This window comes from Tenrec ecaudatus, chromosome X, assembly GCF_050624435.1.
Source record: "Tenrec ecaudatus isolate mTenEca1 chromosome X, mTenEca1.hap1, whole genome shotgun sequence".
NCBI lineage: Eukaryota > Metazoa > Chordata > Mammalia > Afrosoricida > Tenrecidae > Tenrec > Tenrec ecaudatus.
This window is the reverse complement of record NC_134548.1, coordinates 115976298-115992382: the sequence shown is the minus strand read 5'-3', so window position 1 is coordinate 115992382 and position 16085 is coordinate 115976298. Positions and strand designations below refer to the sequence as shown.

General features: G+C 41.5%; 1 pseudogene; it reads left to right on the top strand.

Annotated features, from left to right (window-relative positions):
- The first annotated feature begins 950 nt into the window (after positions 1 to 950).
- On the top strand, positions 951 to 6958 carry LOC142433669 (splicing factor U2AF 65 kDa subunit pseudogene; annotated as a pseudogene).
- The last annotated feature ends 9127 nt before the right edge of the window (positions 6959 to 16085 follow it).

Sequence of the window (16085 nt, the reverse complement as noted above, 5' to 3'; positions counted from 1 at the left end):
CATATCATTGTTTAGAAAATTTAAAAATTTTAAAAATATAGTCAAGTATATTGTTTGGTGGGGTTTTTAATAGTGTGCTTCCATCTCTAAAGTTTTCTGTTCATTCAATATAGTTTTCAATATTTTGAAGATGGCTCTTATATATAACATAATAACAGTTTTCTATTTTATTTCAATTATTTATTTCTGTCAAATCCTTGTACAGTTACTCTGCCCGATTATATTTAATTAGACTCATGAAAGTCTTTGTTGTCTTTTTAAAAAAAACATTAGTCAGTATACTTCAATACAATCTATGTAAATCAAAGTATTCTTTTATAAAAAAGTCTGTATACCTGTGATTTTATTCATAAATATAAAAACTACAGAGATTTTAACTGGATTCTTTGTTTTTCTTATTTGCAATGGAAGATATCAAAATTAGGATTTTCAAATTTTGTATATTATTTTAACTAGTCATTTATTGAAAAATATGTATTTGAGCACTTAAAATGTGTGATGGATACCCATGTTACATGATGGACATTTGAAGGAATAACAACTATACAATCACTTCTTCATTAAGCTTACATTAAAATCAGGGAGCTAGAGAAAGAAGGATGACAATACTAATAAAAATTTTAAACTGTATTAATTCAATGAAGTAGGCAAATTGGGATCTAAGAAAATAACAAGCAATACCTTCCGTGATAGGAAGGTTTATTGTGCCAACTTGGCCAATAGACAGACATATGTGGGCTTAATAAGGTTGAAGTTTAATCGAAGGGCAAAAAGATAAATGGCCTGGCGAGCCTCGCCTGTCCATCTCTTGTTCTCTGATGATCGGACTAGTGTATGGCTGCCTTAGCTAGTTGTCTGCCTCAACCTGAGAGCTACCCTACCTGTGGGACACCCAACCCATGAACCATGTTGCTATAGTTTGAGGTTCCTTTGAAACCTGCTTCGTTACCATGCTGGTATGTACATCACTTGAGCTGGGGACACTTGGACCCTGACATCTGGCTAACTGTCAGTGACTTGCTCTGCTGTTTGCTGCCTCTGGCCAGACTGCCTAGCTTGCTTTACAGAAGATTCAGTTGTCTGCTTCCTTGACTTGCATTCAACAGCTATTGTGAGTTCAAGGACTGCCAGAATATTCACTATTTCACAGACGTGAGTTGAACTGAGCCCTCTGTACTGCTCTATGGACCAATTAGCTGTTTATTTCATTCTTATATATCTATCTATCCATATATGTATAAAATCATAAGTGTCCTGATTTTGTTTCTCTGTAGAACTCTGTGCTATACACCTTCTTTTGGACTGGGTACATAGGGAAAATCTCTATGAGGATATTTAAATTTAGATATAAAAAGGAACAGCTGAAAGTGTAAAGATAAGAGTGGTGGTGGTGGAAATAGAATTCCAGACAGAGGAAATAGGGTTTAAAAAGACAGGGAAGTGCTTGGTGTTTTGCAGGAAGTGAAAGGTGTGTAAAAGAAGAGAGCCTGGTTTTCCATATAATAAAGCTGGGAGATAATATTTTAAAGTGAAGAATCAGTGGCAAGGTTATGAGTTTATGCATTTTGACAAATATATGTATAAGTAGTAGGTAAAGAGTCATGGAACAAGGGAGCTGATTGAACCATGAAAAGGGCAGGAGGTGATGCTGAAGAGTAAGTAGGGCCTACAAGCTACAGAAAATTTTAAGCCTCGGTAAAGAGCTTGGATTTTACTTTAAGTGCAATGCGGAGCCATTAAAGAATTTAAAGCAGGAAAATGACATGAATGGGTATTTGCTATAAAACATTATTTTTTCCATGAATAGGATAGAGTGAAAATAAAACAAAGGAGATGGATGGGATGTTGCTACAAAGGGAAATAACGGTGATTTAGAGCGAAAGCAGTGGAACTGGGGACAATTGGATGATTCACAGTTTACTTTGATGTTAGAATTGCAGATCTTTTTAACTATTGGGTGGGCAGATAGGAGAGAGGAAGAACTGGTGATCATAACACTTAGATTTTCAGTCTGAAAGAAAGTGATGACATTAACTTAGATGACTAAGGGCAGAGTGAGGTGTGGAACAACCAAGATCTTATACATGCTGTTAAATTATTTCATGTCTGTGAAACATCCAAGTGGAAATGTCAATAAAGAATTTGATTTGAAGAGATTCGGCTATTAGTTGTGCTTTATTTCTAGGGAACCATGAACATACAAGTATGAATAACGTAGAAAACAAAACCTATTGCCAATGAGTCAATATCTACGCACAGCTACCCTATATAGTGTTTCTGATGTTTTCAATTTTCTCCTGTGGATTTGCTGGTGGGCTTCAAGTGCTGAACTTGTTCACAGCCTAATGCTTACATGACAGTGCCAACAAAGCTCCTTGGTCTGTATCCTCAAACTTATACCACTGCCATTCAGTCAACCACAGGACAGAGTAAAACTGTCCCTTTTTTTCCTTTTAATACTAATTATTGAACAATCTGACTCCATATATTTGTAGATACTATCAGAATCTCAATCTCTCTCTGTCTCTCTGTCTCTCTCTCTCTCTCCCGACTTACCTACCTACCTACCTACCTGCCTATCTAACTATCTCTCCTGCTCTCTACCTGTCTTCTGTCCTTTCAGCAAATTTTCTGCAATTTTGACGCTCATACAATAGATTTGACTTGGCTTATGTTAACAGACATCATGTATGTGTACAAAAGGAGGATGAAATTAAACCATCAGGATTCCATGAAGGAGAAGGGAGACGTTTACAGGATAACAGTCACGCATGATTTCTATAATAACTGTATTCTCTTAACTGAAAATTTTGACTTGACACAGAGTCCCACAAAGATATGTTTCTCTTCCTAACTTTGTCAATGTATTTATTTTTAAAAATTTGAGTAAAATTTAAAGTGTGTGTGTGTGGGTTGGGAGCATAAGCATTCATGTGTGCCTGTTTTTTTAATGAATCGACTTGTTTTACAAAGGATAAGCTTACATGAGTCGTAAATGTTTTTGGAAAGGTCACTGTGGCTCCTTCCTACATCGTGTAGGCCCTGGTAGAAGACATTTGAGACCTGCTTGGGAAGGGGCATCAGAACAAGTGCACAAGCCTGCAAGTGCACTAGGATTTCAAAGGAGGGAAAGTCTGAAGCGGTGGTTAAAGTTCTTCATTGGAGCTCGGAATATACGCGGAACCTTGAAAATTTCATGGAGAAATTCCCGTATATTTTAAATTTATTTTCTACAAACCTTTTGAAGCTCCAACACTTATGACTTAAAGGAGAACAAAGCAGTCACTTTACAGCATATGAGTAACTCATAGGGTGCAGAGATCACTACAATCCAGTTCATTGAAGAAGAAACCATTAGAAGGATATGCTAAAATGCCTCTCTGGGGTGAGAAGAATTTTAATTCACAGTGCTCACCTGAGGTGTGTGTAACCCCTGGAACTGGCTACTTGACCACAGCATATGATATTTATCAGACAAATGGAAGCAAAAGATAGGTGCATTTTCAGTGACTCTACCTAAATATCCATTTCCCTTATTCTAGTCCATCAGGGTAATGTAATTAAATGTAAAATGATTTTGTTGCTATTATTCATGTAATTAGGAAATATTATATTTAATAATATATTAAGTACACTTATCACATATTACTCTGTGATGATAATTAATTATTAAGGACTGACAGAAGAATCAAAAAATTCTGTCTTGGCATCCCCTTACAGAAGGGTTGAGGGAGAGAAGACATGCCGGCCAGGGTGCAGTGTAGCAACGACGAAACATACAACTTTCCTTTAGTTCTTAAATGCTTCCTCTCCCCACTAACATGATCCCAATTCTACCTTGCAAGTCTGGCTAGACCAGAGGATGTACACTGGTACAGATAGGAACTGGAAACACAGGGAATCCAGGACAGATGAACCCCTCAAGTCCAGTGGTGAGAGTGGCAATACAGGGAGAGTGGTGGGAGGGTGAGGGAGAAAGAGGGAACTGATTACAAGGATCTACATATAACCTCCTCCCTGGGGTATGGACAACAGAAAAGTGGGTGAAGGGAGATGTCGGACAGTGAAAGACATGATGAAATAATAATAACTTATAAATTATCAAGGGTTCATGAGGGGAGGGAGGGAAAAATGAGCTCATACCAAGGGCTCAAGTAGAAATCAAATGTTTTGAGAATGATGAGGGAAACAAATGTACAAATGTGTTTGAAACAATGGATGGATGTATGGATTGTGATGAGTTGTAGGAGCCCCCAATAAAATGTTTGGCAAAAAAAAAAAATCAGTCTTGGAAGAAGAAATTACAGCCAAAATGCTTCTGAGAAGCCAGGATACCAAGACTTTCTCTCGCATACTTTAGACATGTTATCAGGACAGAGCAGTCTCTACAGAAGGACAATCAAACCGAAAACTACACTCACTGTCATCGAGTCGATGCCAACTCATAGCGACCTCATAGGACAGGGTGGAACTGCCCCTGTGAGTTTCTGAGACTGCAACTCTACAGAAGGAAGCAGAAAGCCCCATCCGTTCCTCGAGGAGACCTAGTGGTTTCGAACTGCTAGCATTCTGGTCAGTATACCAACGCGTTATCCAGTGCACCACGAAGGATCGTTAATCGAGTGACGATATCATACAGCATAATGATCAATTAACATTTACTGAGGGCATCACCCATGCTGTGTATTTTCCATAAAGCAGGTCGCTCCTGAACATGCAACCCCTATTGGCCAGTTTCTTCTGAGTTGGTTCTAACTCTTGGTGACCGTGGGGAGTGCAAATGGTTAAAGCGCTCGGCTGCCTAGAGACTGCAGGCTCCCGCCGTCAAGCCGAGGGCACCTGATGCGAGGCGAAGCGCGGCCCTTCGCTTTTTTAGTCAGCCGTCCAACCCACCGCGAAGCACATTCCCTCCCTGTCACCCAGGGAGCCACCTCCCACTCACCTCAACCACGTGGCTGCTGCTGCGGGGTCACATTTCCGAAGAGCAGGCAGGACTCTGAGGGGAAGCCACCGCTTTTATCTCCATGAGGTCCTTCGGTCCCCAACCTGGCCTGCGACATCTAGCTGCTCGGACAACTGCCCAAGACAAGAGTTCCAACTAGATTTTGTTCGGAAACGTCACATGCTTTTCCCTTTATTTCCCTCTGACGCCTCCAATCTTTCCCCAAACGAAACGGTAAACAGACAAACCGGGACTTATTGCTCGGACGGAAACAGCCGAAGCGGGGCGCAGCGAGCCCAGCGGGCAGCGGAAGTCGCCGAAGCAGGTGGAGGAAGTCGCCGAAGTTGCTCGAGCGACTGGTCCCGGAGGGAAGGCGCAAGCGCTACGGGCACTTACAGAGACGTCTCAACATGTCCGACTTCCTGGAATTCGAGCAGCAGTTGCTGGAGAATAGGAAACAGCGGGAGGAGGAGGAGATGTGGCTCAGGTCACACCGCCGCGGCCGCTCGTGGAGCCGGGGCCCTAAACGCTGGAGCCGTCGCCTAGACTGCGGCTTCGACCGTAGCCATGGCTTCGACGGTGCCCGCCTGCGTGCCCGAAGCCTGCGCTATGGGCAGAGCTGTGGCCGAGACCGAAGCCGGAGCAGTGGTCGGAGCCACAGCCATGGCCAGAGACGTGCGCGAGGCCGAAGCCGGAGCACTGGCCCTGATGGTGGTCGGAGACGTGTGCGTCGTACACGACCTTGTGCCACCGGCCCTGCAAGGAAGGTGCACAAGTACTGGGATGTGCCACCCCTCGGCTTTAAGAACATCACCCCCATGCAGTTCAAGGCCCTGCAAGCTGCAGGTGAGATTTCGGCCTCCACCCGCCGTCCCAAGACTTCCGATGAGATCCTGAAGCCGGTCCCGGTGGTCTACAGCCAGAAAACCAGACAGGCCCGGCGCCTCTACGTGAGCAACATCCGTGAGAAGATCGTGGAGGACGACCTGATGCAATTCTTCAATGCCCAGATGACCATGAAGGGGCTGAGTCAGTCACCTGGCAACCCGCTGTTAACTGTGCAAATCAACCACAAAAAGAAGTTTGCCTTTTTGGAGTTCCGCTCGGTGGATGAGACTACCCAGGCCTTGGCCTTGGACGGCATCGTCTTCCAGGGTCAGTCCCTGAAGATTCGCAGACCGCATGAGTACAGGCCTCTCCCCGGCATTTCAAATGCCCCTTCCATCTGTGTGCCTGGCATTGTGTCCACTGTGGTCCCTAACTCTGACCACAAACTCTTCATCGGGGGCTTACCCAACTACCTGAGCAATAGCGAAGTGAAACAGCTGCTGTCCTCGGTCGGGCCTCTCAAGGCCTTCAACCTGGTCAAGGAGGGCCTCTCCGGGTACTCCAAGGGCTATGGTTTCTTTGAGTACTTGGATACCAGTCTCACTCCAATGGCCATCGCCTTGCTGAACGGGATAAAGCTGGGTGGCAGGAAGTTGCTGGTCCAGCTGGCAAGCGTGGGCGCCAGGAAGAGAACATCGATGGGTTCGCCAAGCACTCCTCAAAAGGCCCTCGTTGCCAAATCAGCAGCGGCGCTCCAGAATGCCCAGGGGCAGCTGCCGCACCAACGTGATGTGCCTCGAGAACGTGGCGCTGCCCGAGGAGCTGCAGGACGACAAAGAGTACCAGGATATCCTGCAGGATGTGCGCAGCGACTGCAGAAAGTACGGGGTGGTCGAGCCCATCGCTATCTCCCTCTCCGGGCGCAGCCTCCAGGGGCCCTGCAGCAGCAAGATCCTTGTGAAGTTCTGGGCTGTTTGGGGCTGTCAGAAAGCCAGGCAGGGCCTAACCGGCTGCAAGTTTGCCCACCGAATGGTCGCCACTGAATATTGTGATCCAGATGCCTACAACCGCATGGACTCTGGTAAGGGTGGCGGGGCAGAAATGGGGGAGGAAGGGGCAGGGCAGGCAAGAGGTTTGCTCCATGACCCATGCCTCCATTCTCACCCCCTTTCTTCTATTTTAGGTTGATGGGAAGAGGAGTGGCTATGGACTGCAACTCAAATGACAGCGATGGGATGAGGTGGGGGAAGGGGGACGGGAAGTAGACACCCACCTGCACTCCGAGGGCAGGGTCAGATAGGGACCACATGCCCCCCCCCAGCAGCCTCTTTTGCCTTAAACTTTCCCTCCTTAGCCATAGTAGGAGTTTAGGAAGTTTGTATTTTATGGCCAAATTATTTTGAAACTTGATCTCCGAGTACCCGGTGCCCAGCTCGTCCCTAAGACCACAGTTTTTGTCTTCCCAGCCCCCAACCCCCGGTCCTAGTTTCTTAGGCAATTTAACTCATTCTCTGTAGTCTACCAACCCTGTGCCCCGCCTCATACCAGTCTCCCTGCAGCCGTTTCTTATTTGTTAAGAGCAATTTTCTCATTAAATATTTTTGTATTAAATATATATATATGGTCTCAGTGTTGTAATTCAAACAGAACAATCATTTGGGATCCAATTTGTATCCTTAGGACTTTGGGTCACTCAGAGTCAGTACCAAGTCCACATTTATGTTTCAGTGGTCTCTTTTACCTTGTGGCCTGTTGAATACTTCCTGGGTTCTGAAGCACTTGTAAGAGAGAGGAAGAGGTGGAGAAAGGGGGAGCCAGCAACAGTGCTCCGAAGTGGATGATTTCACAAATCTTCTTAATGTGATTGAGTCATTAAATCATAGCAAATGTGAACTATATCCTAATACAATATAATAAAATTTAAATTTAAAAATAAAATTTAAGAAACATAAAGAAAACTTGTAAGATACCCTCCAAGGTACAGCAATTGCTCACTGTTTTCCCAAGAACCAAGAGAGTCAGGACTAGGGGCAAGAAATACAAGCGGCGAGGGGTTGTGGAAAAATTCACTGGAAAATGGATTGGAAAAATAATGAAAATTCTCCATAAACTGTCTTGAAGGCCCCTCTTACAATGCTTAGCTAATTGTCTCCATGAACAACCACATCCTTCGCCATGAGTGTAGAACTGGGTGATGTCCAGCTTTTGTTCCTGAATGTTTTGATACCAAGATTCTATAGGAGAATTATAATAAAATAGGGAGAAAAGGACAGCAGAATTTCAATTATCTTGGACTCCAGATCTTCCGGAGCAACTTAGAAACTATTAAACTGATAGCACCTTTAATCCTAAAATCAAAGATATCCCCTGAAGTCTTCTTTATACCAAATAACAAATATCTCTACCTACTTTCCAGTCAATTCTGACTCATAGTAACCCTGTGGAATAAAACAGAAACCCTTTGGATTCTCGAGGCTATAAATCTTATGGAAGCAGAAAGCTTGATTTTTCTGCCACAGAACAGGTTGTAGTTTTAAACTACTAACCTTGTGGTTCGGCCAAAACGATAGAATCACCTATTAAAAACATAAAAATTTCAAATTATTGATGAAACTGTGTGCTCCCAAAGCAATTTACCAAGCCTGAGAATTTCTACATAGTGCTGCTATTCGTAGGAATCAACTCAATGACAGTGTTTTATTTTGGGAAATTAAAAAATTTTATTTATCATTTAGTAAGAGTCCAGTCGGTTGGACATTGGCCTGCTAATTGCAAGCTGGGTAATTCAAACTCATCAGCCAGTCCAGGGGGAAAATGAGATTGGCTGCTTCCATAGAAGTGTTCAGTCTCAGAAACCTTATGTAGTCACTAAAGTGTTGGACCTGACTTGATGGCAGCCAGCTTGGTATGGGTTTTTGGTTATCAAGTTATAATTTTGAATAATAATATGAGATATTTCGTTGAAAGATAGTCTCACTGTAAATCATACATTAGGTAATTCATTTAAAGGACTATATATCCCCAAATAAATGCTTATTATAAAATGAAAACCTTAGCTATCCCTGAATTTAACAGAGAATAATGAAAATATTTTTATCTGATGATTACAATACTCATGTTACAAAGAGTGAACATAAGGCTATACCTTATGATCTAAATTTGATAAAGTGATTCCAATAAATAGGATTTATGTTGGGGTCAGAAGCTATTTCTGTCAGCCTGTGTCCATTTTATACCTAAGTACCAGGTTTAATTCAATTGAATACCCTTGCTTAAAGCTTGCAGGTTTCCAAATTACCTGCAAACTGACAGAGAGGCACATTTCCGTAGTGTCTAGAGAGAGGAGGCTTTCTACTCCCATAAACAGATACGGCCTTAGAAACACACAGGGCTAGTTGATTCAGTGGTGATGATTTTTGGAGGGGGTTGGAAGTTTGCCAACTAAGTTGAGAGCTGCCTTGAACCTGCCAGAGTTAATCAGTTGTTCCCTGAGGACTGGAAGGTCTCTGGCATCAGTACTGACACTAGCCAATGGAACAGGTATGTCTCCATGACAGAGCAAACGATATAGTATATGGACACTCACGGTAAAATTAAAGCAAATTTTCCATAAATGAAAAATTATGTGAAATAAAGATTATATTTAGCTGCACAGAATAGGGTAAATGAATGCCATAAAAAATGTAGGAAATGCTCAAACTCACTCATAAACGTGGATATGCCCATTAAAATGAGATATCATGCACAAAGTGAATGGTGAGAACGTGGTGAAGTTGAATCTCAAGTAATTATATGGAAGAGTAGATTGATACAATCACTTTGGGAATTTTATTAGGGATTATTTCATTTGGCATTTTTTTTAAAGTTAAAAATATTCAGACACTATTATTTCCTTTATGAGATGCATTGACACAGTAGCTGCCTCAATGGGCACAGGCATAGGGAAACTTGTGAGGAAGGCATGGGACCGTGCAGCATTTCATTCTGTTGTTCATAGTGTCTCTATGGGTTGGGGCTGACATTTAGCACCCAACAACATCAACAGTAACAACGCCCACAATTATTTAGTTTGGTGGTAATATTTTCACTTTTCATATGAGAGACTAGTTTCATTACTTAGAAAATATGCTTCCTACACAGCCTCCAAATAGCTGTCAGTGGAGGTCTGTTATTGTGAGTTGTTATGCTGCATAAAAAAAGGAGCCCTGTGACATAGTGACTATGTGGTGTGCTGCTGACTGCGAGGTCAGCAGTTGGAAACCACCAGTGGCTCTCCCTGCGAGAAAGACGGGGCTTTCTATTCAGTAACGGGATAGAGACTATGAAATTTACAGGGGTTCGAACCTGTCCTATAGGGTTGCTATTAGTTGGCATTGAATCGGAGGCAGTAAATATGTTGCTTAGATGGTTTCAAAGGACACTGAGGAGAGGCACACGGGTGTCCTAAGGTTCCTTTTCCCTCTTTCCATTGAGATAGGTGTTACCAGGTATTTTGCTTCAGACTTGGTTGGTTGTTTGTTTAGGCGGGGTGGGCTTGTTGGTTTTTTTATTAATTGGGATTTAACACATGTATCATTCCATACTTAAATTACATCATGAAAAATGTACAATTGCTACCACAGTCAGTTTCCAAACATTCTTTTTCTATGTGAACTCTGTGACGTCATCTCCCCTTTACCCACCCCTCCAAGCACTGTACCACTCAAACCCCTATTCTACTGGCTCTCCCCATAGGATCATCAATCTTGGGTTTCTTATCTACTTGTTTTAAAATTTTATATATATATATATATTTCAAAATTCCTCGGTGGCAAACATGGTTAATGGCTGAAATACTAATAAAAAATGTGGTGTCATGAATTCAAAGGCACCTTGAAAGGCAGGCCTCATCATCTTTTTTGAAAACCATTTGGGGTAGTTCTACTCCGCATGCATGGAGTCACCGTGTATGAGATTGATTCAACAGCAACTAACAATAAGAACAACAACAACATATATGTATTAAGCACAAGTATTGATGTACTTGTACCTCTAAATAATAAAAACAAAATCAAATATGACTACAGATGTTTAGAGTCCATGTTCCATATTTCTTAAACATACATTTAAGAACTAGCATTTCTGAGATGATACATTGATTGGATTTATATTTTTGAAAACTATTTTATTGGGCGTTAATACAGTTATCATACCATAGCTCGATCATAACAAACAGTATTACACAATTGCTACCACAATCAGTTTCAAAGCAATTTCTTCCTCTTGAACTCCTGAATATCTGCTCCTCCTATGCTCGCCCTACTTCCCCCACCATACCCTCCAACCCAGGAACCCTTATTCTAATTGCTGTCTCTATCAGTTCATTAATTCTGGTTTTTGTATACCAAAAACTAGAAAACCTCATAACAAAGATTCATGAAGGCTACCCACAATGGCAAAATGCATCAACGACATACCTCAATGTGAAAGCACACTCACACATGCACGCACACATACACACACACGCACACAGAGCGAAAATATTAAAAATCAAATCAGTCCCAGAGTATATCAGCAGGGAATCAAATGACAAGATTTTAACTGTTCAACTCGGGTTTATCATTTTGGTCTCCTCTGGTCATCTCTCCAATACTCTTTGTTTGGTAACCAGTTTCTTCCCTTCCCTCAATTATGGTTGGAGGGAAATCACCGGAGGCTTATTTTTGATCCATTAAATTGAACTGGGACTTTAATCCCACTCTGGCATTACTGAGATTTGACAATCAACCTAGGTAATAATTTTCTTGCTTTTAAGAAAGACAAAAAATTCCTAGCTCCTTTTTAGAATAGAATTTTGCAATAAGCAAATATCTCCTTCAACAAACTATGATGACTTTTATTTCAAAGTACTTTTGCTTATTTGACACCATTGTTGATTACTGATTTTGTTTTATAGTCCAAGACATTTGTAAAAGTGTAAATTAAAGAATTTCTTCAGTAATAAGGAAGCTAATTGCTGTAGTTTGGTTGACTTTGGTAAATATGGAGAAAACCATGAATTAAATCTATTTAAATCACCGGTATGAAAAAAACAAACAGGCCTCATTATAGTAAGATAATATTTAACAACTGCGAAAATTTCCGCCCATTCTCAAATGGGTTCTTTTAAAACATATTTTCAAGTTTTAAGAGTCATAATGTCAACAGTAACATAATGAACTCTCATTGGGGACTTATATAAACTTTGAACAAGTGGATTCGATTCTCTGGAACTCTGGTTTCATCTGCAGAGGAACCTCTGATTTCTATGACGGACCAAAAGGAGGATGGGTGGGGTTGTATTAAGAAGATGCCACGGAAAAATATCCGAGTTTGCGACGTGAGTAGCAACTGCTTGACAGTAGTCTCAAGGATCACAAAGCAAGGTCCTTTCACTTGTTTTGTTTTTTAGTTTATTATTGTCATTAGTATCATCTTGTTTTACATTTGAGGCTTCTGGTTTAGACAGTGATTGGGGAGATATTTTTTCTGTTAAAAGAATCTGAATATCCCTTGATAAATGATGCCCAAAGCTTTCCTTGGACTAGCACTCTGTGACTGGAACTTAATTTAGGGAACACTTTGAGGGTAATTATATTAAAGTGATGCGATTTGGGAGGAACAACTTTCAAGCACAAAAGTGCTAATATGAAAGTATGAGTGTGAAAGTGCTGTTGCCTTTTAATTAAGTTATATAAAGCAAATAAACCAGTGAGCTGTCCTGGACGCACACTTTAAACTACATTCAATTGGAAAAGATATTTTTCTCTGTTTTTTCTTCTTTGACTGATGGCAGCACAATTTAATGAAAGTTAGCTAAAGGATATCTGTATCTGACTAAATTAGGTTTGTATGATCCTTTGTTAAAGTCATTACTAGAAGACATTCTCTATCATATTGAAAGTGAAGTGATACTTAGGGCTAAAAAGTTAATGAAAATCTGATTAATTTTGCTGGATGGCTTTCTGTTGTCAATTTTACCAGGGTAAAGGGCTTAGAGAGCTTCAAATAATGAAAGTCTTGATTTGGACAGCAACACACATTTACTTAGTGAAGCATTAAGACATGTCATAAAATGAGTGACCCGGAAATCCTCGCTAAAACTCACCTAAGCCAGCCCCATACTTCCCAGCCTGTGATTATTCCTGGTGAGCATGACCTCTGCCCCAATGTGCTTTTTGTACTTTCCATGATAGAGATGGAATTCAAGAGAGCAAGGAAAAATATTTTAAGTAATGATGTGACTACAAGTGTGTGTGCATGTGGTTTTGAGCAGGCATATTGGCATGACAGTACAAGCTATTTTAAAAATAACTAATTTATTAAAGGATATATTATTCACAGTACTCATCTTTTTAAGGGCCTTTATTTGTGAATGACTTCTGTTGATCATAATTGGGTCAGTTAGAGGCTTCAAAATCAGACGGCTAAGACCACTTACTTAGATGGCTAACCCACAGGGCCTCACAAAAATGCTTTCACTTACTGAGATTGTGAAGCACTCATGAGCTGTGTAGAAATTAGAGTATTCAAGAAATAGTCTATAAGTGATTGGATTGAGAATGTATTGTCATTCCATCTATGTATTTTGGGTGTGGTAAATCAAGCCACATAATTGTGCACATTCATTAAGCACACACAGATATTAATAGGTATCATGTAGCTGCTGATGACAGTGTGGGCTGTTCACACCCAGTTTAAACCCACCAGTCAATCTACAGGAGAAAGCCATGGCAGTCTGCTTCTCTAAATTTGTATTGCCTTGGAAACCCGAAAGGGCAATTCTCTCCTGGTTTATAAAACTGCAATGAGTCAGAATCACACAATGGCTTGTTTGGTTTTTAGTTACTGCTTATTTTGTTTTTTTTCCAGTTACGAATTAATTGTACTTGTTGAATCATTTAACAAATATTTATTGAATGCCCACTACATGCTGGGCATCACGGTAATGGTGCAGATTATTGTTCTTATACAGAATATATTATGCTATAAGATACTGATAATAAATAAATGCAAAAATAAATATTCAGATGTTATGAGAGAAATACCAAAAATTAAGGAAAAAACTACTGGAGATTGCAGGGTTATGGTAAGCACCCCAAGTAAGTGACATTGAAGGTGAAAAAGGATGAAGAATTACTGAGTGTTTCTGGCTGAGACACACTGTGCTCAAGGGTTTGAAGGTGGCAAGTGTTTGACATAGCCAAGGGATGCAGAAAAGTATGGCTGATGCAAAAAGTGACAGGAGAGAAATCTAAACTGAGGCTAAACTGTGGCCCACAGAGGGCCTTACAGAGTCATGTCAAAAAGTCTGAGTTGTAGTTGAAACAAATTGGAAACCATTGGATTGCTTAAACAAGGTGATCTAATATGATATATATATACATACATACACATACATATATACATATACACATACATACACACACTTATATCTTTTTTTTTTTGCATGATGCCTTATACCTGGTCCCTTGGGCACCTCGTGATCGCACTGTCCGGTGTGCTTCTTCCATGTGGGCTTATTTGCTTCTGAGCTAGATGGCCGCTTGTTCACCTTCAAGCCTTTAAGACCCCAGACACTATCTCTTTTGATAGCCGGGCACCATCAGCTTTCTTCACCACATTTGCTTATGCACCCATTTGTCTTGAGCGATCCTATCATGGAGGTGTGCAGTCAATGATATGATTTTTTGTTCTTTGATGCCTGGTAACTGATCCCTTTGGGACCACTCGATCACACAGGCTGGTGTGTTCTTCCATGTGGACTTTGTTGCTTCTGAGCTAGATGGCCGCTTGTTTATCTTCAAGCCTTTAAGACCCCAGTCACTATCTCTTTTGATAGCCGGGCACCATCAGCTTTCTTCACCACATTTTCTTGTTCACCCACTTTGGCTCCAGCCGTTGTGTCGGGAGAGTGAGCATCATAGAGTTCCAATTTAATAAAAGAAGTTCCAATTTAATAAAAGAAGGTATTCATGCATTGAGGGAGTGTTTGAGTAGAGGCCCAAGGTCCTTCCGCCACCTTAATACTTGACCTATCAATATAGACACATAGATCTATTTCCCCATCCTCCTATATATATTTGCATCTACATGTCTTTGTCTAGACCTCCATGAATGCCCTTTGACTCCTAGCTCTTTCCTCCATCTCCCTTGACTTTCCTCCTGCCCTACTACCATGCTTCATCGCCACCTGGGCTAGAGTATACCTCTTCTCTAAGCAACCTTACCCTTGATCATTTCCCACCATGCCTGCCACTCCCCCTTCTCTACCATTTGGGGTCCCAAGTTTTTCCCTTGTCCCTGGGTTTGTTAACACCACTTCCTTACCCCCCCACCCCAAGTCCCCCCAGAACTGTCGGTCCTGTTGTTTTTCCTCCAGATAGTTCATCCAGCCTGTCCTATTCAGACAGACCTGTGGAGTCACTAACATGCACGAAAACTAGACAGAGGAAAACAAAGCAACAGTATACAACCAGACAACAAAACGACAAAAACATATTAAATGAAGGGGGAAGTGCAGAGTGGAGACCCAAGGCCCAAGTGTCGACCAATGGAGATCCCCTCATAGAGGGGTTTAGGAGAGGAGATGGGTTAATTAGGGTGTGAGGTAGTATCGATGAAGAACACAGCTTTCCCCCAGATCCTGGATGCTTCCTCCCCCCAACTACCATGATCCGAATTCTACCTTGCAGGGCTGGATAGGACAGAGGCTGTACACTGGTGCATATGAGGGTTGGAGGTACATGGAATCCAGGGTGGATGATACCTTCAGGACCAAGGGTGTGAGGGACGATGCTGGGAGAGTGGAGGGTGAGTGGGTTGGAAAGGGGGAACTGATTACAAGGATCCACATGTGACCTCTTCCCTGGGAGAGGGACAGCAGAGAAGGGGGGAAGGGAGATTCCGGATAGGGCAAGATATGACAAAATAACGATGTATAAATTACCAAGGGCATATGAGGGAGGGGGGGGAAAAAGAGGACCTGATGCAAGGGGCTTAAGTGGAGAGCAAATGCCTTGAGAATGATTGGGGCAGGGAATGTATGGATGTGCTTTATACAATTGATGTATGTATATGTATGGATTGTGGTAAGAGTTGTATGAGTCCCTAATAAAATGTAAAAGAAGAAAAGAGAAAAAATGATTAGGGCAAAGACTGTACAGATGTGCTTTATACAATTGATGTATGTATATGTATGAACTGTGAAAAGAATTGTATGAGCCCCAATAAATTGTTTAAAAAAAACAAAAACAAGGTGATCTAATCTTATCTTTTTATTGAGGGCAACTCTGCT